The sequence below is a fragment of the Staurois parvus genome, unplaced genomic scaffold (genome assembly GCF_062004578.1).
Source record: "Staurois parvus isolate SC_StPar_1 unplaced genomic scaffold, SC_StPar_1.0 ptg000611l, whole genome shotgun sequence".
NCBI lineage: Eukaryota > Metazoa > Chordata > Amphibia > Anura > Ranidae > Staurois > Staurois parvus.
Window position 1 is genome coordinate 91,912 of NW_028318407.1, and position 23,339 is coordinate 115,250.

The 23,339-nt window shown below is 45.6% G+C and overlaps 1 pseudogene; it reads left to right on the forward strand.

Moving 5' to 3' along the window:
* The first annotated feature begins 7,503 nt into the window (after positions 1-7,503).
* LOC149449581 (cytosolic phospholipase A2 gamma-like) overlaps positions 7,504-23,339 on the forward strand; it is a 46,435-nt pseudogene continuing 30,599 nt past the window's right edge.

A 23,339-nucleotide genomic window follows, 5' to 3' on the forward strand; every position in this document is an offset into this window, starting at 1 on the left:
TCATATTTGTGTTATAAATCCTCGATCCTGTCATTCGGAGTGTCGTCTTTATTTCCTGCCCCAGTGTCAATAGAATAAAAGAAGGATTTACGATGGCATTCTTTCTGCATGATACATGCTGAAATCTTTCCCAAGAAAATGGAATTTGTGGTTTTTCTTTGTCACATTGCTTGGTAAGTAGAAGTCTGTTATTTGATGTCAGGAATCCATCTCAGTGTGTTGTGAATCATTAATATTGATCAATCACTTCATCAATGGGCACATATTGATTGCATAAATGAGGCCACTTCTTTCACCAGAGGGCTGGGACTCGGATTTGGGGTCATATGTGAATTTGGTATTTATGGTTCAAAATCAGCAAATTTTTACATTTTAGTAGAATGCACATTCTGGGAACATTTCTGCACACCTATAATGTCCGGCACACACTCTGGTCAGCAGCTGACTAACGATGGAGAGACAAGATAGGTGGATTAGTTAACAAATTGTACGTGAGTTTTGTGGATTGCAGTCGTGGAGCGCACTGTCCATTGGGTTGGCCAATGAGATGAGTTGACATCATTGTCCCACAGTGGATGCAAATAGTTGAGTTTGAATATATTTGATCGACAAATGATTTGTGATGTTTTAGCAAAGTTTCCCCATCTGGTCCACCTGTATGTAGCACTACCTCTTTAGGAGTCGCTAGAGATTTTGGTCCCCCTATAGTCCCGCACAGCCAGGAAACACACATTCCTCACAGACTTGCATCCAGGAGACAGTAACCAGTCCTTGAGCTTGTTTTTTTTTTCCTTTTTTTATTAGGGGATTTGAACTTGGATGGGGTAAGGGGTGTATGGGATGCCCAAGGGAACTGCAACTGAGGACAACTTCCTGTAACTATCTAAAAGTCTTTTAGACAAAAATCCTCTTCTTGGAGAACTAGCCAGCCTCTCCTGGTGTACCACCCAGAGACCCCAGATAATCCTCTGCCATCCAGCTGTATGAAGGAATCAGGCAAGGAGCTAATCCAGTTTCCCACTAGAGTGATTCTTTCCCCTTAACTGGCCCAGGGTGTGTAGGACTCACTCAGTACTTTTCCTATGAGCTGTTGGGTTGGCAGCTGCTTCTGCTGGGCCTGCTCCTTCCCTGTTGCACAGGTAGTCCTCACTCTGCTGGCCAATAAGGTCTGAGCATTCCTCCTCTCCAGCACCACTGCCTGGAGGTGAACCCGTTCATAACTGGGCCCCCTCCCAGGCTCCTGCTCCTCAGCCTTCTCTGTCAATCATACACCCAAACTCTCCTGCTGCTGAGCAGGCTCTAGGACATTTAAAGGCTGCCCTAGCCCCATGCCAAGCTTCCTGTTTGGGGATTGGCCAGGGTCCCCCAAGTGTACAGGCCTGCTCCTTCTCACCCCTGCCCACTCCAAGATTCTCGAACAGGAAGAGGTGTAAAGGAACTGTAAAGGAACTGACCTGCAGAGCCTCTCAGCCCTGACATAGCCCTCTGACTCAGCCCAGGCTGCAACTCAGCCTTCCTAGCTGAAAAACCTGAGCTAGCTCCCCCTAGATACCTAGGAGGGTGCTACATGTATGTACAGGCCCCTCCTACATAGCATTTAGTGATTGGTCATTCCAGCTGGAAGAAAAGACTACGTGGATGAGTGGTAAAGCCACCCAAAATGAGCAGGGCCTATGATGTACTGAACAAAGATACTACTTCCCTACAAACTTACACTATATTGGCCAAAGTATTGGGCCGCCGGCCTTTCCACGCACATGACCTTTAATGGCCCCCCAGTCTTAGTCCGTAGGGTTCAATATTGAGTTGGCCCCGCCCTTTGCAGCTATAACAGCTTCAACTCTTCTGGGAAGGCCGTCCACAAGGTTTAGAAGAGTGTCTATGGGAAGGTTGGACCATTCTTCCAGAAGCACATTTGTCAGGTCAGGCACTGATGTCGGAGGAGGAGGCCTGGCTCGCAGTCTCCGCTCTAATTCATCCCAAAGGTGTTCTATGGGGTTGAGGTCAGGACTCTGTGCAGGACAGTCAAGTTCCTCCACCCCAAACTGGCTCCTCCATGTCTTTATGGACCTTGCTTTGTGCACTGGTGGGCAGTCATGTTGGGACAGGAAGGGGCCGTCCCCAAACTCTTCCCACAAAGTTGAGAGCATTAAATTGTCCAAAATGTCACCTTAAGAGTTCCCTTCATTGGAACTAGGGGGCCAAGCCCAACCCCTGAAAAACACCCCCACACCATAATCCCCCCTCCACCAAACTTTACACTTGCAAAATGCAGCCAGGCAATTACCGTTCTCCTGCCAACCTCCAAACCCAGACACATCCATCATATTGCCACACAGAGAAGCGTGATTGGTCACTCCAGAGAACACATCTCCACTGCTCTAGAGTCCAGTGTTGGCGTGCTTTACACCATGGCATCCAATGCTTTGCATTGCACTTGGTGATGTAAGGCTTAGATGCAGCTGCTCGGCCATGGAAACCCATTCCATGAAGCTCTCTACGCACTGCTGTGCTAATCTAAAGGCCACACCAAGTTTGGAGGTCTTTAGCTATTGACTCTGCAGACTCTATGAGGGCAATGTCCTCACTTTGAAGAGATTTCTTCTCACTTCCTGTTGTGACTTCTTGACAAGGGTAGAATATATGCCTTCCAACCTAACCAAAACTGCTAGGCCATCCCCTCCCCCGTTCCCGATATACAAAATATACCAACCAAGTTTTTGGAGTCAAAACATCCATAGCAGCCTTTTATTAACTAATAAATTACTTCAAAAAAATTAACATATCATTAAAAAATTTGAAACAGAGGAAAACATGGTGGTCATTTGAGGGCCATAAACCCAACTTCACTTTTGTGGAAAACATTTGTTCAACTTAGGCCCCCAGCCGTAACCCACCGGCTCGGGGACAACCCTACTTATCTCCAGCAGCAACCCACCAGCTCGGGGACAATTCTACTTATCCCCAACCGCAACCCACCGGCTCGGGGACAATTCTACTTATCCCAGCCGCAATGCACCGGCTCGGGGACAATCCTACTTATCCCCAACCGCAACCCACCGGCTCGGGGACAATCCTACTTATCCCCAACCGCAACCCACCGGCTCGGGGACAATCCTACTTATCCCCAACCGCAACCCACCGGCTCGGGGACAATCCTACTTATCCCCAACCGCAACCCACCGGCTCGGGGACAATTCTACTTATCCCAGCCGCAACCCACTGACTCGGGGACAGCCCTACTTATCTCCAGCAGCAACCCACCGGCTCAGGGACAATCCTACTTATCCCCAACCGCAACCCACCGGCTCGGGGACAATCCTACTTATCCCCTAGCTGCAACCCACCGGCTCAAGGACAAGCCTACTTATCCCCAGCTGCAATCCACCGACCTACTTATCCACGGTAACCATCATTTTACCTATTCCGAGTTAACCCCTTGTTAACCAGAATGTACCGAGGTCCCCATACCACTGATGGGTCCCGAATCTGTCTCCAGACTGAATTCTTTCCTCCTCCAAAGACCAACCACTGCCAAGGCCGCCGTGACAATCCAAACCAAAGCATGAAGAGGAGGGAGGGTGGGAAGTTTATTCTTCTTCCCCCACTGGACTTCCTGAGATCGGACACTTCTTTTCCTCCCTGTGAACCCTCCCCAACATCCCCATCCAATCAGCCATAATCCCAAAATCTTCCTGCCATCTTTTAACCCTCTGTTGTCCCTCTATTCTCCCTAGTCATGTCGTCCCTGTGCTTATTTATTTATTTGCTCCAGGCCTACCTGGTTAGGAAGCAAAAGAAAATTCCTTCAATGGGACAAAATTAACAAAAAGCTGTACTTAAACCCTAAAACCAAATATCGAATGAAGCGCTACCCTCTTGATGGCCGCTGGATTTGATTGGGTCCCCCCTAAGCTCTGCATGACCAGGCAACACGCATTTTCCACACTTCCACCTTCAGGGTCAGTAAACAGTCCTTGAGATGTTTTTTTAGTTGTTTTTATAAAGGGGAGGGGTGGTAACAACTTGGACAGGGTCTAGGGGTATATGGGATGCCCAAGGAACTGCAAAACTTGAGGACGAACGTTCTTATCAACAATACTGTATAACAATGTGGATCCAGAAATAGCATCTGTCTCTTTAAGGAGCAGTGAAGTCCCCTTGGTGTACCTCCTCAGAACTCCAGATGAATCCTCCTCTTCACCCGGCTGCACTGGGGGTATCCCTGTGCAAGGGATTTCAAGACCTAGCAATGGAGTGGTCCCAGCGGAGAACTAGTTGGGTCTTGTACCTGACCGCCCCCTCCCTTTGTCTGGCCTGTGGGGTGTAGGAGTACTCACACTGTTCTGTCAGCATGGTGGGTTGGTAGCTGCTCTCAGGCCATGTTTCCTTAGGCTCCACCCACACTGGGGGGGTTTGATAACACTGGTAACGTCAGCTGTGTAAAGTCAAAACAGAGTTTCTCAGCTTTTTTTAATCATTTTTGCATTAGCGTGTAGCTGCGTTTTTCCACGTTTAGCTATGTTTTTCCATGTTTTTTTGCATTTGTGTATTTCAGTCAAAAAAAGTCCAAAAACGCCGGTTCGCTGCAGTTTACCATGTTTTACCGAGCTTTGCCGTGTTTTTCAGCGTAAGGCCCCTTTAACCCAAGCGTTCGGTATGTGCGTTTTTTCATCTGTCCGTTTACGGATGAACCCCCATGTATTTCTATGGACTTGCTGATGTAAACGGATGATCATCTTTTTACATCCATTAGTGTCCGCATCCGCTAACATCCGCTGTTTTGAACGGAAGAAAACCCTTTTTTTCTTCTGCAAAGAAGACAACAGACAAAAACGGATGTCAACGGACCAAAAACAGACCAAAAACAGATGTAGATGGATGAAAACAGTTGAAAACGGATGTAAACAGATGAAATAACGGATGCAAACGGATGAAAAAACAGATGTAAACTCATTCTTTTTTTCTTTGAAAAAATGTGACTGAACTGAACGTTTTTAATGGCTACAAAACTCCTCTAGAAGCTCGCTAGTTCTAGGTTTTTTTCCAGCCAAAAAACGCTGATTCCAGTTTCTGTGTGCATGGACACCGAGGAGAACATGCTGGGGGGTTACTGGCTGCAGAAAAAAAAACCTGTCAAAAGCCAGAAACAGCCCCATTAACAACGTCCCGTGTGCGTGAGAACTCAGACATGTGTAGTAGCGGTGTAGTAGAGGTGTAGTAGCGGTGTAGTATTGGTCTCTTCTAGGGGGTTCCCATGGGTATCCATACCTGGAATTCTTCATTTAAAACATTTTCAGGAAGTATATAAAATACAGTCCAGTTTTCACTTTCCGTGAGCTCCAATGGAAGCACCAAGAACTTCTTCTTTCTTGTAGAACCTACAAGTCCCATCAATCACCATGTAATGGAGATGAACAATGGTGGACATATTGGGTGACAACCACAGATACAGCGGTGAGTGTAGTCACCCAGGGGCCGAAATGTCATTGATGGTGAGGTGCTCCCAAAGGGTTAATCAGGTTGGAAGGGATCCTGACTCAGCAATGCTCCTCATTAGGACCTGCAAGCCCATCAGCTGCTTGATAAGGAAAGTCCCTCCCGGTCAGATTTATTTTCAGTCCTGACAATCCTGAACCCCAGCAACAGAAGGTAGGACTCTACAACAGAGTGCGTTCCGATCCTGGCTGTGTGCAGAGACCCACCCCCCCCCATATGGAGTTACTCTTCAATATCTTCTGTGAAAAGATATGAATAAGAGGAACCTAGGGGGAGGAAGCCTTCCCCGTTCACAGAACAAAGCCTGGGACATGGTTGGCTGTGAATGGTATGGAGGAGGGATGGGGTCACTGCCTCAGTACTGGGGGTGAAGGAGAGGAGAAATGGGGGCAGCACCTCAGTACTGGGGGTGGAGGAGAGGAAGGGTGGGGGCAGCACCTCAGTACTGGGGGTGGAGGAGAGCAGGGGTGGGGGCAGCACCGCAGTAATGGGGGTGGATGAGAGCAGGGGTGGGGGCAGCACCGCAGTAATGGGGGTGGATGAGAGCAGGGGTGGGGGCAGCACCGCAGTACTGGGGGTGGATGAGAGCAGGGGTGGGGGCAGCACCGCAGTACTGGGGGTGGATGAGAGGAAGGGTGGGGGCACCACCGCAGTACTGGGGGTGGATGAGAGCAGGGGTGGGGGCACCACCGCAGTACTGGGGTCTAGGAGACACCTGAGGGGGTCTGTACACTGGGAGCCCCACCAATCCATCATGGAAATGAGGTGGAATGAATCCTGCATAGTGTGCTGAGGGTTTGGTGGTGGGATGTGTGTAGATCCTTCATCCCGGGTGAGGATTGGTGTTCCCGGGGTTTGGATTTTCAGGTTTTATTGGTTCCTGTAGGATCTCAGGCCCGGCTCACACCTATGTGTCTTGTAGAAACACCCTATAGTCCATTCTACATGGCTTCCTATGGATCTAGCTCATATCGGTGCGTCTTGAGCCGCTGCATATTTTTGGAAAGGGTCATGGAATTCTTTTTTTTTTTTTTTTTTTTCTTTTTTTCTTTCCCTCTAGCAAATTGTGTTTAGCATGTAATAGACATCACTGGCCCCGCACCAAAATACAAGTGTGGCATTTCTGATGCATTTTGCATTTTTTTTTTAATTTTTTGGCTAATTGGAAAGTTCTGTTCATGCGGTGTGACTTTGATGTGACTTTACACTCCCTGGCACTCAAGAAGCTCAGGAACCTTTGTGTCCAAAGTCTTTTTTTTTACTAATTAGAACGTATGCCCATTCTGTTCCTGTAGGCTGCATTCACATTTGAGCATTTTATAGCCTTGAGCTTAAAAAAAAAAAAAAAAAAAAAACCTCAAACAAAAATAACAATCAATGGTTCTCTATGATGCCGGTTTTCACCTGACCGTGCAGACTGGCACCATAGAGAGTAATTGCCTTTTTTTTTTTTTTTTTCTTTATTACGTGAGTTTTTGGAGATTTACGCTTCAGGCTACAAAACATTCCAGTGTGAACGCAGCCTTAGTGCTACTCTGATGCTATGAGTGCCAGAGAGTCGCATCAAAGTTTCACTACATGAACAGAACGCTCATACTTTCCTATTGGCCAAAAACTCCCATCATGCAAAAAGAACGCATCAACTGCGACCTGCATAGATGTGACCCTAGCCTTCATTCTGTTGTGGTCTGCAGTTCCATGGGAGATCTTTCACTGAGTCCCGGGCCTCCCCAATGGGACCCGATCTGTTCCAATCAGGTGCATCGAAGTAGAACCAGGAACCCCATTGGATGTGGAAGCCACCCAATGGTATGATGTGAGGTCCGGATTATACGAGGCTGGAGGCTCCCACACCTCCCAATAGACCTTCCCCCCCACACGTCTACCATCGGCTGATTTCTGCTTCAATCATCTCCATCTTGTGTATCTGAGATGAGCTCCTCACACGTCTTACTGCTGCATTTTTGTTTTCTCAGATTTGCACATTGGGAGATCAGCGGCGACCGATCTTCGTCTCCAATGGCGGGCTATCAGGTGAGCGACTTTATCATTTCATCCAAATGGCCCAACAAGCCGAGCGAAGAGCTCATAGCAGCCAATCACATTGCATCCAGCACTGGTCTGGGGTCTTCAAAAAAAGAACCTCGTGCTGGTTTGGACGTGTTGAGTTAATAAATATGACATTGATCTGTCCTCAGAATCCTGTGAGCTTGTGAAACCAGAAAACCCAGAATTGTCCATGGAACCCACATGGAAGAAAAACATTTCAAATATATTTTTAAAATATTCTTCCCAAATTGACATATATTTGAAATCCTACGATTTTGGTGCATCTATATTACAAAATATCTGAGAAATCTAATTATATATATATATATATATATATATCTCTCTGCTTTCCATATATGTAGATTAAATGTATTTCGAAAAATGTCATATTTGTAAAATATGAAAAACAAATTTCAACTTTCTATGTATTTGTATGTATCTTATTTTTCTATGCTAAAATATAGTAGTATTTCAAATGTCATATTTTGGGAATGTTTTTAAAATACATTTTTTTTTTTTTCATGTGGGAAGCTGCATTGCAAATGTAAAAAAAAAAAAAAAGCATGGGGGTTCCTCCACAACCCTACCAGGTCCTTTGTGTCTGGTATGGATTTTAAGGGGGAGGGGGGGGGCAATACCAAACAGAAATTGGTGTGATGTCCCCAGAAATTCCAGGCCATGTGGCTTGGTATGGTTCAAGAGGGAAGGGCATACACTCATTTGCCCCCCTCCCCCTTTCCTGGCCTGCCAGGCTCCTGCTCAGATAAGTGCCTGGTAGGGATTTTGGGGTGAACCTCGTGCTCCTTTTTTTTGGTGTTGGGGACCCCTAAAATACAGGCTAAACCCAAAGGCCCTGGTATGTGTTGTGGGGTAACCCCCATACCTTCCCTGCCATCCACTTTTATAACCAACCGAGCCACGTTCTGATTGGCTGCTGAGGTTTGCGTTCACCAAATTGATTTAGCCAAATGATGACTACAGTGAGGTTCATCCAGTTCTGGAACGACATCCTCCCAGAAGTGCAACTCGAAGTGAACATCCCCAGTCTGATCGATGTTTATAAGGTCACATTGTTTATAAACATCGATCAGATGGATGATAGAGAGATACAATGTTACTTTTGTATCTCTGTGTGTCCTATAGACTCCTAAAATCGAATGAAATGACTGGAAAATCCCTTATGATTAAGACACCAGGTGTCTCCATATCAGGGGCGGACTGACAACTCATGGGGCCCCAGGCAACAGGGGATCATGGGGCCCCTGAGTCCTTGCCCAAACTCAAAAAAAGCCTATGAAAAAGGTACCAGGGGCATCCCATGGGGGCCCCCTACTGACCCTGGGCCCTTGGGCAGTGCCCGAATTTCCAAATGGTCAGTCCGCCCCTGCTCCATATGCACATTTTCCCCCATGGACCATAAGAAAGGAAGGAAGAAACACTGCAGAGTACAGAATTACAGGCCTATTTATTAAAAAATGTTATACTCTCAATCTGTAGTTAAAAGGCATTGAAAATGATTGGATGCCACTTTGCTCATTGCAGCAAGCATGATGACGTCAACTAATTTTTAGCTCTTTCCAAAACCTTTCGTAACAATTGACACGGTCAGGGGCCGGGGGAAGTTTTGTTTGCTTTCATGATTATTCTGGGTTCCTTTCCGTGAACGTACTGCTGGCTATTTTGTCATTCCCAATAATTTGTGGAGATAAAAAGGAGTGGAAGAAAAGCTGCCATACATGAGCCTTAAACTGTGAAATGACCCTTAGGGTCACAAGAACTTGACGTTTATTTCTGCAAAAAAAAAATTGTTTGGTTTGCATCACCAGATTGCTTCTGAACCTCACAATGTGTCATTTTTGTGTTCTCACAGGAAAATATCGACCTTGTAGACGGGTAAGTACAGTCATGGTGACTGATTTGTGTCTTCATACAGTGTGTGGCTTATATTTGCTGTCCCTTTTGTAGACCTATATAGATAGAACCTCCACAGTCGGGGGGTGTTGGCCACACAGGTCTGTCATCCCGCAACTCAAAAATAAATCTCCGATTATTTGCAGAACGTAATCGGATTCAGAAATAATTCATTATCCTTCCAACCCGGAGATTGAGCTTCTTTATAAATACTGTATAATAATATATAAAGCGCCAATAGTTCGCTCAGCGCTGTACATTAACAATACAAAACATGAGGGGATCGAGGGCCCTGCTCCTTGGAGCTTACAATCTAGGAGGGAGGGGATGGTGGCACAGGAGGAGATAGCTGTGGGGGATGGAGTGGTAGGAAGAGTGGAGGAGGTCGGCAATTAGCAAGGGGTGGGGTAGGCTTCCCTGAAGAGATGGGTTTTCAGGGTGTGCCTGAAGGAGAGGAGAGTAGGTGATAATCTGATGGGTTGGGGCAGGGAGTTCCAGAGGATGGGTGACGTCCTGGAGGCGGGCATAGGAGGAGGAGACCAGGGAACTAGAGAGGAGGTCTTGTGAGGAGCGGAGTGTGCGTGTTGGGCGGTACTTGGATATTAGGTCAGTGATGTAGTTCGGGGCAGTATGGTGGACAGCTTTGTACGTCAGTGTTAGGATTTTGAATATTTTTGTGATTGCTACAGTATAGGTGATTGAAAAGCTATTTGCAAAAAAAATCACAACCCACCAAAATCCATAAAACACATAAATCCCAATTGGTCCAAAAACTGGGAACAAGTTTAAATCCCAAAAAGATCAGGACGTGAATTATAAAGGGCTTGTAGAAATGGAAGGATCCAAAGATCCGATGGAGAGCAGCTTTACAACTTATGGAGAAGACAAACAGAAATGTGTAATCAGTGTAGCCCCTGTACTAATGGCACTGGGCAGGAAGGGGTGAACATGAGGGGTGATCAAAGGGCTAACTGTGTGCTGGGAGTGGTGTCTGTGTGCTTCACTGTACTCACACTGTGCAGTCATCCAGAGCAGTGTGCCTGAGTGGACAGAGGATGACTTGTTAGTACACAAAACAGTCGTCCTCCCCTTCAAAGATCCTCTGAAATCACCGGAAGAGCGCCCCCTACCCAGAAATGCAAAATCGAGTGTTCAGGATTTATGTAGCGCCAACAGGTTGCTCAGCGCTTTACAATATAAAAGGAGACAATACAGCAACAATACAAGAGGGTTAGGAGGGCCTGATCCTCGGAGCTTACAATCTAAGAGATGGGTAATGATTTTGCACACCTGTGCCACCCTGTAGGGAAGCAGTTAACAAACAGGACTTACCTGCTCTGTAATGGTTTTGCACAGAGCAGGCCCGATCCTCCTCTTCTCAGGTCCCCCACCAGTGTTCCTGGTCCCCCTCTTGCCGAGTTTCCCCAGAGCAACCAGCTTGGTATGGGAGCACCCAAGCAGGCTCACTCCTGAGCCACTGCTCTGTCCATTCACACAGTCGTGGCTCAGCCATTCCCTCTCTCCTCCTAATGGCTCACTGACTGTGATTGACAGCAGCGGGAACCAGAGGCTCCTGTGCACATTGCTGGATCGTGAAAGGGCTCAGGTAAGTATTGGGGGGGCTGCTGCACACCACACTGAAGGTTTTTACCCTCTCAAACAGAATGAAAGGGTAAAAAAAAAAAAAAACCCTGGAGCCTTTACAGCGACTATAATTGTAATGTGATTTGATTACCCTTTACCAATATACCCTTTATATGGATAAATACCCGGGTGCTGCACCAAGGCATTGTACGTTGTAGCATATTTGGGTGGTGATATCCCTGCTATGCCCCGCCCCTGTGCTTAGGAGGTGGGGGTTCCCTGTGACATCATTGGTTCCGGGGATGCTGCGGGTACAAGCACTGATGGCAGGAAGCTGTCCTATAGAAGCAGATGAAATACCTCTTCTATAATATGTTGTCACAAGATACTTATGGGGACTTTTTTAGGCGTGTCTACAGACAACTCCAGATGTATAAAATGTATTGTTATTGACTCAACCGTTTGTACCTCTGCACCACCGCCCAACAATTGCACCTCTGCACCACAGACTCTCTAGAATGTTTACCTTTTATCTAGACTGTTGCCACTGCAAAAGTTGTACCATATAATCCAAATACTCCTGTATAATGGAGAAAGTAGCGTCTATATTCCATGAACCAATCGGAAAACGTTATAGTTCAAAGAACGTTGTTAAAATGAGGGACAAACCACCCGCTTCTTCCTTGTGTAATAGAATGTACAGTATATATACACATAAAGGTCCGCTGTTTAATAGTCATGCTGGACCCTCTGAGAATCTTCTCAATGTTCAATCTTCACACCACACGAATCTTGGCCTGAATGTTCGAGCATCAAATTCTCACCTCAAATTCTCATCTCAACACTCGTTTCTTCCATATCAATTCCTGACCCACTCAGCTTTTCCGGTTCATCTCCGACTTCTCTCTACTTGACTCTGCATCTCTGGTTAGATTGGTCTGTAATATGAAATCTTCCACCTGCATATCTGACCCTATTCCCATCCATTTATTTAACTCCTGATTTTTGGTTCTCTATGCCCCTTTATTTTCAGTTTCATAACTTACTCCCTTAGCTCCGGTTTTGTACCAACGATCCTCAAAACTGCCAATATCCGTAGTATTTGGGAGGCTACCTCCAGATCTTCTATATGTCGTATATAAAGAAAACATAAAATCCTGATGTTTAGGTAGAAGACCCCTGAGGTTCTCCATGCTTGCAATCCGAGTGTTTCTCCTGTCTGCTGGCAATGTGGCGAGGAAACTGGCACTCTCTTCCATATTTTCTGGACTTGCCAACACATTGCACCTTTCTGGAGAGAGGTCCTTAACCTTCTTGTGACGAATCGTCCCTGTGTGATCACATTTTGCCCTTTCTGTTCTGGTTTTATCCCCTTTGTAAAGTTGGACATGTTTCACAGACGTTCTACACTGTTTGTTTAGGGAAATGTGACCTTGTAGTCTCACTTCTAATAGAGTTCATACTGTATTGTTGGGTTGTGTAGGGTTTGTTGTGGGTGGGGAAAACCCGGTGCCAGGTTGTCTGGTGGGGGTGGGGTTGAAGCTGTATATACTGAGCTGTGTTTAATAAAGAGTCAGTCATTATTCACCCTACACGAAATTCTGACTTGGGTAGAGCAAAAGGGAGTGTCTTTAGCTATAATATCTGCCTTGGGAGAGTGCTGGAAGACTTGCTGGAAAAGAGGACCATTGGGTGTGACACATAGCTCCGCACGAGGAAGCCCAGCCGGAACGGTTCCGCCACGCTTCTGCAGCTACTTTTTACAGGCATCTATTTCATTTGAGCCCATCCACTTCTTGCTGGGCCTACCTTTTCCAGACCTCTCCAAATTTGCCAGGAAACCATCCTCCCATGTTTTAACTGCGGCCAGGAGAACCATTCCCATGCCTTGGCTTTCTACCACGCCTCGTACACGATGGGAATTGGTGAAGGTTATAGCAGAGAATAGAAGAATGGAGCACCTCACTGCTTTGCATGCTAACTCTGTCCCCATCTTTGAAGCAGTTCGGGAACCGTGGGTTCTTTCCATTTCCAATTTGCTTTCTCAATTGTCTGAAACTGATAGCTAATCCCCTGTTATGCACTGACATTTGTACCTATATGCCTCATCGATGAGCCTATTTCATTGCCTTGTGATTGTTTTGCAATTCTATGCAGCTTTGTCTCTAAAAGTCAATAAAGTAAATTCTAAAAAAAAAAAAAAAAACTGCCTATCACCCCAGTACCAAAAAAAAGGCCACATGGCTCTGGAAAATTAAACAAATTTTGCCCCATATCTAACTTGCCCTTCCTTGCCAAGATCCCCAAGCAAGTTGTGATATCTGTTTAAATAAAAACATGGTTTCAACCCCTTCACGCTGAGCGTACGCAAATATGCGGCCTTTCGGTGGCTGGGCCTCGACGCCAAGCTGCTGCATACTTGCATGCGCACTCCCTGCACATGTCGGTGTCCCATAGAAAGGTCCCAATCTCTTGGGATCGGGACCTTTTCTGATCATGTGACTGCTATGACCGCCAATCATGGTGGTCACATGACTGTAAACCCTGTCCTGCCTCCTGTTGTCAGAAACCCCTTAAAGGGCCGGGAGACACCGGCATGAAGGTATTAAATAACCTATTTGAACCCTCCCATCTGGTTTTCCGCAACTGCACAATACAGAAATGGCCTTGGTCACAGTCACTAATGACCTTCTGTTAGGTTCTGATTCTGGCTCACTAACCACCTTCTACTGGATCTTTGGTTTTGCCTTTTGATACTGGAGATCACAATCTTTTACTCTCTTGCCTTGAAACCATATTTGAAGTCTCAGAACTGGGTCTGAAAATAAGTCATCTTGCTGATCACCGTCACTTTCTCTTGATGGATTCCAGTCTCATGTTGGTCCAGTCAAGTTCGGTGTTCCTCAGGGCTCAATCTTGGGTCCCTTTTTTAGCATTTTACATGTTTCTGCTTGGACAACTGCTTAGATGACATGGGCTCAATTATCACTTCTGTGCTGACTACACTTGGATATACATCCATATTAAAGTGGGTCTACTTTGGCTGCTTCTCCTATTGAACTGTATGTGATATAAAAACTTGGACGGCCCACTATTTCCTTTTATTTAAACTGTGACAAGACTGAAGTCATGCTTGTTGGAACCTCCATCAATGATAGGCTACCAGGACTGGCCTTGGATGTATCAATGGCACTGTACTTGAGCTTCAGCCTAAATTGTACATGTGAACATTCCTTGCAATGGCAAAGTATGACAGGTCCTCTTTAAGGAGACATTTGGGGTCTATAAGACCCCAGATCTCTCCACTATTCTTGAAAGCATGAGATGAGGGGTGGAATTGATCTCCTTACAGGACAAAACATGGCTCTGCTTACTTTTGCCCTAACCGGGAGTGACAAAATGTCTCTTCCAGTCTTCTAGACCATAAAGATGATTGGAGACATTCCCGTCTCCACTCAACTCTATTGCAATGGGCTGCAACCGCCGGATCAGTTGCCAGGCTCTCCATTGGGACAAAAGAGCCTAGAAAAGCACTAGAGAGAGATGGGAGGGGCCATCTCCTAATTAGCCACTAGGATCTATTTTACGGTTTAGAGCATCGCCAGCGGAACAAGACCAGGGGAGCACAATGGGGTGGGGGGGACTGGGGGTGCACATCGGGAGGACCAGGCAGCAGAGAAGGAATAGTAACCTGGACAGGAGGGGTGGCATATACTGGGACCGATCCCTGTATTCTCCTCCTGTATCCACTGAATGCACAGGGATTGGTTATGGGAAATGCCACCAACACTCCTGTCCAGGTTCTGGGGGTCTGCATGGAAAGGCACTTTATCTACCTGTCACCCACCTGCGATCAACAGGTTGCCGACACCACTTTAGAGTATGCCCAGTGCATTTTGGGTATGACTTTGAGGGACTAAAGTGCCCTCACATAAATTCAAGGGAGAGAAACATAGCCTAATAATGGTAAAGAAAAAAAAATAGTTCCAGCATTGTGGACCCGAGAGGTGCCTGGACAGGTGCAGGATGACAAAATGCTCTCGAAGACCCTGGAAAGCATAACATACTTACAATGGCACAGAAATTGCCATGTTATATGGGTACTCTGGGGTCCTGGCTGGCCACGGCATTCCCACCAGGAACAGCAGCCTTCTGTATATGATCTACAGTTCCCACCAAATGGGCAGTTATTCAGATGTTCATCTGAAGTCCAAAACAACCAAAGCTCTGTCCAATCCTAGGACTGAACTGCACCATCAGCTCTTTTCTAATGTCATGCATCTGGCTCTGCCAAGTGGCCTTCACCCTGATGGGAGTTCATTAGCCACAACTCAAGGAACCTCTAGCAACCTCTGGAGGAACCCTAGGACTCTACAGCACTCGGGTTGGGAATGGCTGCTTTAATGGAAACACTTGTTCAAGAGGGAATTTTTCCCACTTTGGAGAGATTTTATTCAATCCTTGACAGAAGTGTTTAATGACTTCCTCTATCCCGAAGGAAATTGCCTTGGCTCTAGAGGGACTTATTCTGTTTTTGTGTTTTGTTTTTTCACTTAACAGATCAGAAGGGGAAACTGTATCCCTCAAGGCAAGGAAGAAAAAAGTAAAGAAGACACTTTATTCCCTAGGCATGGCTGTTAGAGGGGTAAGTCTTTTAGTTTTTATATTGTAGACCTGACTTTGAACAAACAGCAGTGTAAGTTGACAAAGTGATCTCAAACCAGCATCATCGTTCCAGAACTGCACTCCAGAAGGCGAGGGAGTCCAAGGCAGGAGGTGTAAGAGGCCTCGGTAATGTTGCTGTCTTCACCAGATACCTCATGGAATAGCTGCAACATGTCTCCATCCAGAAACCACCACTTCCTTAATGTGCCTCACCATGAATGGCTTGGTCATGAAGATAACCAGAAGCCTTGCCCTATTTCTAACCTAACCCTTTTTTGACCAAGCCATCCATGGTGAAAGGCAGTTATACTGTTGATGACCACATAAACGTTTGGAAAAACTTTCCTTCAACCTCACACTGAGAGCTCCACACAGACGTTGCTTTATCCTCTACTTCTATCTAGTTTTGATGCCATGTTTTATTCATTTCTTTCCACTGTCCAATCCATAATCCATCTGTGATATAACTTATACTAGTGATGAGCATTATTGTGTGTGTTTTTTTTTATTTATTTTTTTATTTTTTTTCCCTCCTGAAGAATTGCGACCCTCCTGTAATCGCGGTCTTGGGATCTGGGGGAGGACTCCGTGCCATGGTTGGTTTTTTGGGAACCATTTCGAAACTGACTGAACTCAACCTTTTAGGCGCCGTGACGTACATCGGTGGGATATCTGGATCAACATGGTACATTACAACAATCTAAAAATCAATTTTGTTGAATACATAATCTAACAGCTATTGTTGCTTTTTAACCACTTCATGTTTGGGGCAATTTTTTTTTTAAACACTTTTTTTCTCCACACATTTTAAAAATCTCCCCCTCCTTTCCTCTCCCATGTCCTACTCTTACCATTCCAGGTGTATGTCGTCTCTCTATTCCAAAAAAAACTGGTACGAATTTTCACACATGGAAGATCTGGAGCTTATGTTTTGTTATCGAATGAAATCTGACACTGAGCGGGGATGGATGGATCCATGGGTGAAGATAAAGGAGAAATTTCTTGGAGACGTGTTTTCTCTTACAGATCTTTGGGCCTATACATTTGTGTTCCTAGTCGTAAATGCAGTAAGTACAAGCTGGGTCCTCTCCTTTTGGTTTGGCAGTTGTTTGGTGAACTTCAAAGAAGTGCACCTCCCCCCAAACCGTAACAGGCCACATGACCTCAACATGGGGGGGGGGTGTAACTTGGGAGCCCATGTTAATGAGCACAAGGGCTTCTTCCCCACCACCCTGGACAGGGGGGTTGTGGGGGTCTGACGATGGTTCACAATAAAAGATGTAAATTAAAAATAGACACCCACATGCCTGAAAAGTTGTGTGCTGTTTTTTAATATTTATATATATATATATATATATATATATATATATATATATTAATAATATTATTTTCTCATGATGCCTGCTGACTCTCTGAAGAAAAAAAAAAAATACTGAGGGACCCAGTGTACACAACCTCTTGAAGGTACCATTAAGCTCAATATCTCCCCAAGTTTTCATAATTTATATAAATGAGAGCGGGGGTGATGGTGACAAATGTCCAAATGTGGTCATATGACGGTGTCACTGCTTGTGACCTGTCAAATCCAGCCATGTAAGGCAATGTGTTGGTAACCTCAGCAGTTGCTTTGGATGCAACCAATGAAAGCAGGACAATTACCTTGTGATATAACAATGACACTGAACCTTGGGGTGTAACAAAACTTATTTAATACTCCTCTTTCTTCAGATTAATGACGAAAAGCTGTCCAGTCACCAGAAGATGTGTGAGAGAGGTCAAGTCCCGTATCCCATCTACTCTGCTGTGACACAGGATAGGATACACGAAAATGATTCAGGTGGTTTTATTAAAATTGTCAATTTTATTGATTCCTCAACATATGGGAGTTATGATTCCTATATACGAAAGATAAAACTAAAATTGAGGCTTGGGCTGGCCATGATCCCTCCGCTTCCACATACTGCTTTGCCCATTTCTTTACAGCCAGAACCTACAAGCTCCTTCCCTGGTAACTGATATCATCCACCTTGTGTCCTTCTGATCAGACCCTTTGTAGCTGTCGATAAAACTGCCCATCAAGCTAGTGGAGTACTAAAGCTGGCCATACGCTAGTAGATTTTACATTTTTTTCATATGGAAAAAAAACTCAACAGTATGTTTCTTCAATAAGTTTGAATATCTTATGAAAGTACTTCAGAGTTTTGTTAACCAGAACTATGCTCACCTCCAGTTGTGGTGTCCACGAGGTCACTTGCCCACCGCGTACCTCTTCGGCAGGTCTTCCAAGTTGAGCTCTTTTACCATTTTGGTTGGCAGGGTCGGGATGACGTCACTCCCACAAACATGGCAGTTTTCATCTCAACAGATACCCAAATTGTTCCCAGCTCAGTGTGCGTGTAGCTCAGTATACATTGAGGACAAGCAGGTAGGAATACTTTAATGCAGAAAAGACCTAGTAGATCCAAAGCATAGCAGGGAGAGATGGAAGCACATACCAAGTCATTCAATTGCAGATGTGACACAGGCTTCAGCTCCATCCCCTCCTGAACCACACCCTCTAACATGTTTCCCCCTTCCCGTCATGGATTCTGCGATTAGGCTCATGACAGGAGAAATACATTAGCGGGTGTGGTTCGGGAGGGGATGGAGTTGAAGCCTTCCTGTCACATTTGCAATTGAACGGCTCTTGGTATACACTTCCATCTTTCCCTGCTATGCTTTTGAGTATTGGGCAAAACCAACCCCATGAGAGCTGAGCTGCACCCAACAGAAGTTGCATCACCTGGTGACTCCCCTTTGTTAGGACCTGTATGCCTGGGGGTGTGAAGGGTTGGACCATTACTTGACTACTTCGGCAGGATGTCAAAGCAGTCTAGTGATCGGAAGCTGGTCCTGTCAACTTCTGATCATTGGTATGGTGAGAGCTGTCTTTGAAAGCTCAGTTATGGTGCTGGGAGTGAACCGTGAGCATGCTCTCGGCAAAGAAGGCTCTGCCGCCCATTCACTTTGCTGCAGCACATATGATTTATTTGGGTGGCAAGTAAAGGTCAACTTTAATCAGTTTTGAAATGAATGAAAACCATATTTAATTAGAAATTTTCCATCCTGCTCCTTTAAATTTTCTCATCACTGCAGTCAAATCTGATCATCAATTTGACCCCCACCAACCATTCAAAAATCAGATGACTATTCCAAAAATGCCTACTGTATGGCCAGCTTTACAATTGCTCGTCTTGTCCTTGATGCCTGGAGGCTCATGGTTTTGCAGTGAATCGGGAATAGAGGTGACTCCATGGTGTGTAGAGGACACGTCTCTGGATGGACAATCACTAACTGGAGGAAAATCTTCTCATTTCAGGAGCTTGGTTTGAGTTCACTCCACACAAGTCAGGATTTCCTTCCCACAAATACTATGTAAAGACTGAGCACCTGGGGTGTAGGTTCAGAGGAGGATATTTATTGGAGGAGCTGCCTGAACATGACCTGATGTATCTTCAAGGTGAGCCGGATCAGAAATGGTCATTCATTAACAAGGCAAAAAATCTTACCTGTGCAAATGATCATCGTACCAAATCAGATAAGTTCCTTTTTTTTTTTTTTTTTTTTTTTTTTTTCCTTAATTTTGAAATAAGATGGTGTACAAAAAAGCTGTACATAATGAGCTTAAAGAGACTGAGGGTTTGTTTATTTTATTAAAATGCCAAACCTGTCATTTCCCGCTCTGTAATGGTTATGCACAGAAAAGCCCTGATCCTCTTCTCAGGTCCCCCACTGATATTCTGGGCTCCACCCTCAAGCCAAGTGCCCCCACAGTAAGCCGCTTGCTATGGGGTCACTAATGCATGCTCTCTCCTGAGCCCTGCGCTGTCCATAAGACTCGCACAGCTGTACTTGGCCCTGCCTCCTGCTCCTTTGTCACTGGCTCTGACAGCAGCGGAGGCCAATGGCCACAGACTGCCTCCTAGGGGATAAAGACCCTCTCAAGCATTCATCTTCCCAGCCGCACCTAATGAGCCTCGCTCCCAGATATTGGATGAGGTAATAACCTAGTGACTGACCCTCTCATACGGTTTCTGGAACATTGTTCCTGCCTGCCTCTGGAACAATCAACCACCAGGCTTAGGGATAGATCTGACCCAACCTGAAAAATACAATTCTGCTCAAATATGTGCAGCAGAGCCAAAGACTACATTTATCCAGCCTTGGACATGGCACTACATGCATATATCTTGGCTCTGTCAGATGACTTATTCAGGATTTATATGATGCCAACAGTGCTTTACAATATAAGGGAGACATTACAATACTTTCAGTACAGAAGGAATGTGAGGGCCCGGCTCATGGAGCTTACAATCTAAAGGACAGACAACTGATATCTACAACTGAAGGTGTATATGGCCATGAAACTATTAGGGCTATACGTTCATTCATTGATAATTCCTACCTGGGATCCTCGTATTCAGCACTAATCCAGTTTTTTTTGTTTGTTTTTTTTTTCTTCAGGATTGTGGGGCAGTGCACCTGGTGCTGACTGGATTAAGCTGTTCTTTCTTGGTAGGTGTTTAAAATGTATTGGTTAAAGTTCTTCTACAAGGATTCCCAGCCTAACAAACCTCCTCAACCACCCCAATCGAGTTAATTGATTTAACAATTCTGTAGTGCAGACACCATACCAGTCCCATTGTCTCAGGTTCTAGTCCCTATTTAGTGCACAGCAACCAAGGCATAAAGTATCTTCTAAGATTGTTTGTAGACCTGAGATGGGGATTAGGGTGAGCCTTAGGATAACTAGTGCCAACTTGGTTGAGGACACTTCTGCAGTTAAATGTTTTCAAGATAAAGGCTATCCAGGTAGAAGAATGTGAACAATTCTGCACAGGAGAATCCCACTCCAGAAATGGCCCTGTCCAGCAGAATCTGGAACAGTCTCCTCAACAAAAGAGCTCAACAGCAACAGTGTTCCTCCCAGGATTTCTTTCAGGTCTCTACTCACTGTGCCCTTGTATACATGATGCCGCCTTCTAGTATCAGCCAGTCCCTGTACTCTGAGCTTCCTGGCCAAATCCTCCAGACTTTGCTCCAACTCTTCCTGCAGCTGGGGCAGTGGTTTCCCCAGTTTTCCTTGACAGAGAACCTCCTGCAGACTTCTCTGGATCACCTAGGAGGGAATGATGGCCCCTCCAGGCTGGGTCACTCTCTAGCAGGCAAAGGATCCTGCTGTTCAGGCCTCAGACCATTTATGCCTCCATCCCCCTGCTGGTCACTCTCCTGACCAATGATTGGCTAAGGCTTTAGAAATTATCCCCCACTTCCCCCCCCCCCCCCTTCTAGCATACTGTTACAGTACTTTCTGGAATACTGTGGAAAGTATGTGAGGCTGCAGAAGCCTCAAGTAAAATGGGCCCCAGAGATTTTACTTTATCTAAATCTGTGGTTATGCAACATGCTGGTCCCAAGTCCTCCATCTTCCTCACTGCAAAGTGGAAGGTTCCTTTTTCATTTAGTGAGCAGTCCAGGTAAGGGAGCTCTCCATACAATCCAGTCCTAATGAGGCTCAGAGTAGGCAGCACTTCAGTCTAATCGGCAAGATCAACTGGAAGTTTCCACCACTGATTACTTCCACCACTACACTGAACGGCCTTGCTGTCTTCTTCAATTCGGAGAACCAATACTAGAAGTCAAGCATAAGAAGGTGCACCAGCCTAGTGCATTACCGTAGGACTCTTTATTCTTTGAGTATATTGGAATTAATTTTATTATTAATTTTATTTAATTTTTAAGTCAGGTGCATGTGACAATTTCCATCACATCACCAGACCCATGCCCAACAAATGGATGGCAGCTTATGCATTTCATGGGTGATGCCCTTTTTCTTGGAGCTCTGAGGAAGAGAGCATCACCTTGGTATACAAGGTATGACTATGGGTGTAATACCCCTCTAGATAGCCATGGGGGTGCTATTCAATTTTTAGTTAAGCTGAGTAGCAGCCTGGGGAAATAGTCAGTATGGTCAAATTTGGGTCAGGTCTGAGAGGGTCTGCAGATCAGTTCCCTAATACCTCCCCCTGACCTAGAGAAATCTCTAAAACTCAGTGGGTGGGGGTGAGGAGGGGTAGGTCTGCATACACAGGGGACTCTGGCCAATCCCCAGGCAGGAGGCTTGGCATGGGACAACAGCAGCCCTAAGTATGACTGAGCCTGCTCAGCAGCAGGAGTTTGGGTAGAGAGGGATGGGAGGGGGCCCAGTGGGATGTGGCCTCCCTACAGGTTGGATCATTCAGCATCACCAGCCCCTAGAGCAAGGACCACCCATGGAGCCAGGAAAAGAGCCAGCCTAGTGGACAGCCAGAAGTTGGCCACCTACCTGAACCAGCTCACACAACAGACTGAGTAATCCTACACCCCCTGGACCAGTTAAGGGGAAAAGAGCACTCTAGCAGGAAACCTGATTAGCTCCTTACCCAGGACTGTCATCTTAAAGTGGCAGGCATTGGATCCCCTTGCCCAGGGATTTCCTCAAGCAGCTGGATACGAGCATTGTCTGGGGTGGTACACCAGGAGAGGCTGAAGAGCTCTTCAAGAAGAATTATTTGCTGTGTAAACTTGTATATAGCTGCCAGGAAGTTGGTCCTCAGTTGCCGTTCCTTTGGGCATCCCATACACCCCTCACCCCACCAAAGTTCAATTACCTAATAATAAAACCTAAAGACCAAGCTCAAGGACTGTTTAGTCTCCAGAATACAAGTCACTGAAAAATGTGTTGCCTGGCTGTCCAGGACTATAGGGGGACCCAAATCTCCATTCCTAAGGGGGTAGAGCTATATAAATAAATAAAAAAAAGAGAAAAATATTTACATTGCATTTTTGAACTGATGTGAGGAGGGTGCAGGAAGAGCAAAATATGTAGCTGGAGATGGGCTTTAATACATTTTTATATAGAAGACTCGCTTTGCAAAGCTAACTTGCCAGCATTGGGATCCTTAAGTTATTTTCAGCTCACTCAAATAGGATTTGAAAATCAGTCATGAGACTGACCTAAAGTTCATTATGCTTGGATTGTTTGAATGTGCTGAGAGGCCCAAGTCAGTGGTGATCGCTGCCCTCTGCTTCTAAAAATTCTGCTTTCCTGGTTGGCACTCTAATGGCTTCAATATTTTCTCAGTCCATGATCTAGAACAGCCATTGTCAACCAGGGTTCCTCCAGAGGTTGCTAGGAAGTTCCTTGAGCTGTGGCTTGTTGACCTTCTAGTTGATGGTGCCTACGTAGTTCCAGGACTTGATGGAAAGCCAGCAGCATGGCACCGGTTAGATTTATAAGCTGTCTATCAGGGTTGCATTTTTTTTTTCTGATTGTCCACCAGTGTAAGGGGCCACGGACTCCTCCCCATTCATTGGTTTTAGGGTTGTTTTAACACCTGAAAAGTGTGTTTTAGGGGTTCCTCTGGGCTAAAAATGGCTAAACAAACAAGTATGCAGATTACGTAGCAAAGCACAGGGTGCCATGTATTGTCCCATGCTGCATCTTAGCGGGCATGCCTTGGGCAGCTCTTCACAATGAATGACACCACATCACACCCAACACATGTTGAGAATCTCAAACTCTGACTTTCCTAATCTGGATTCAGGTTCCA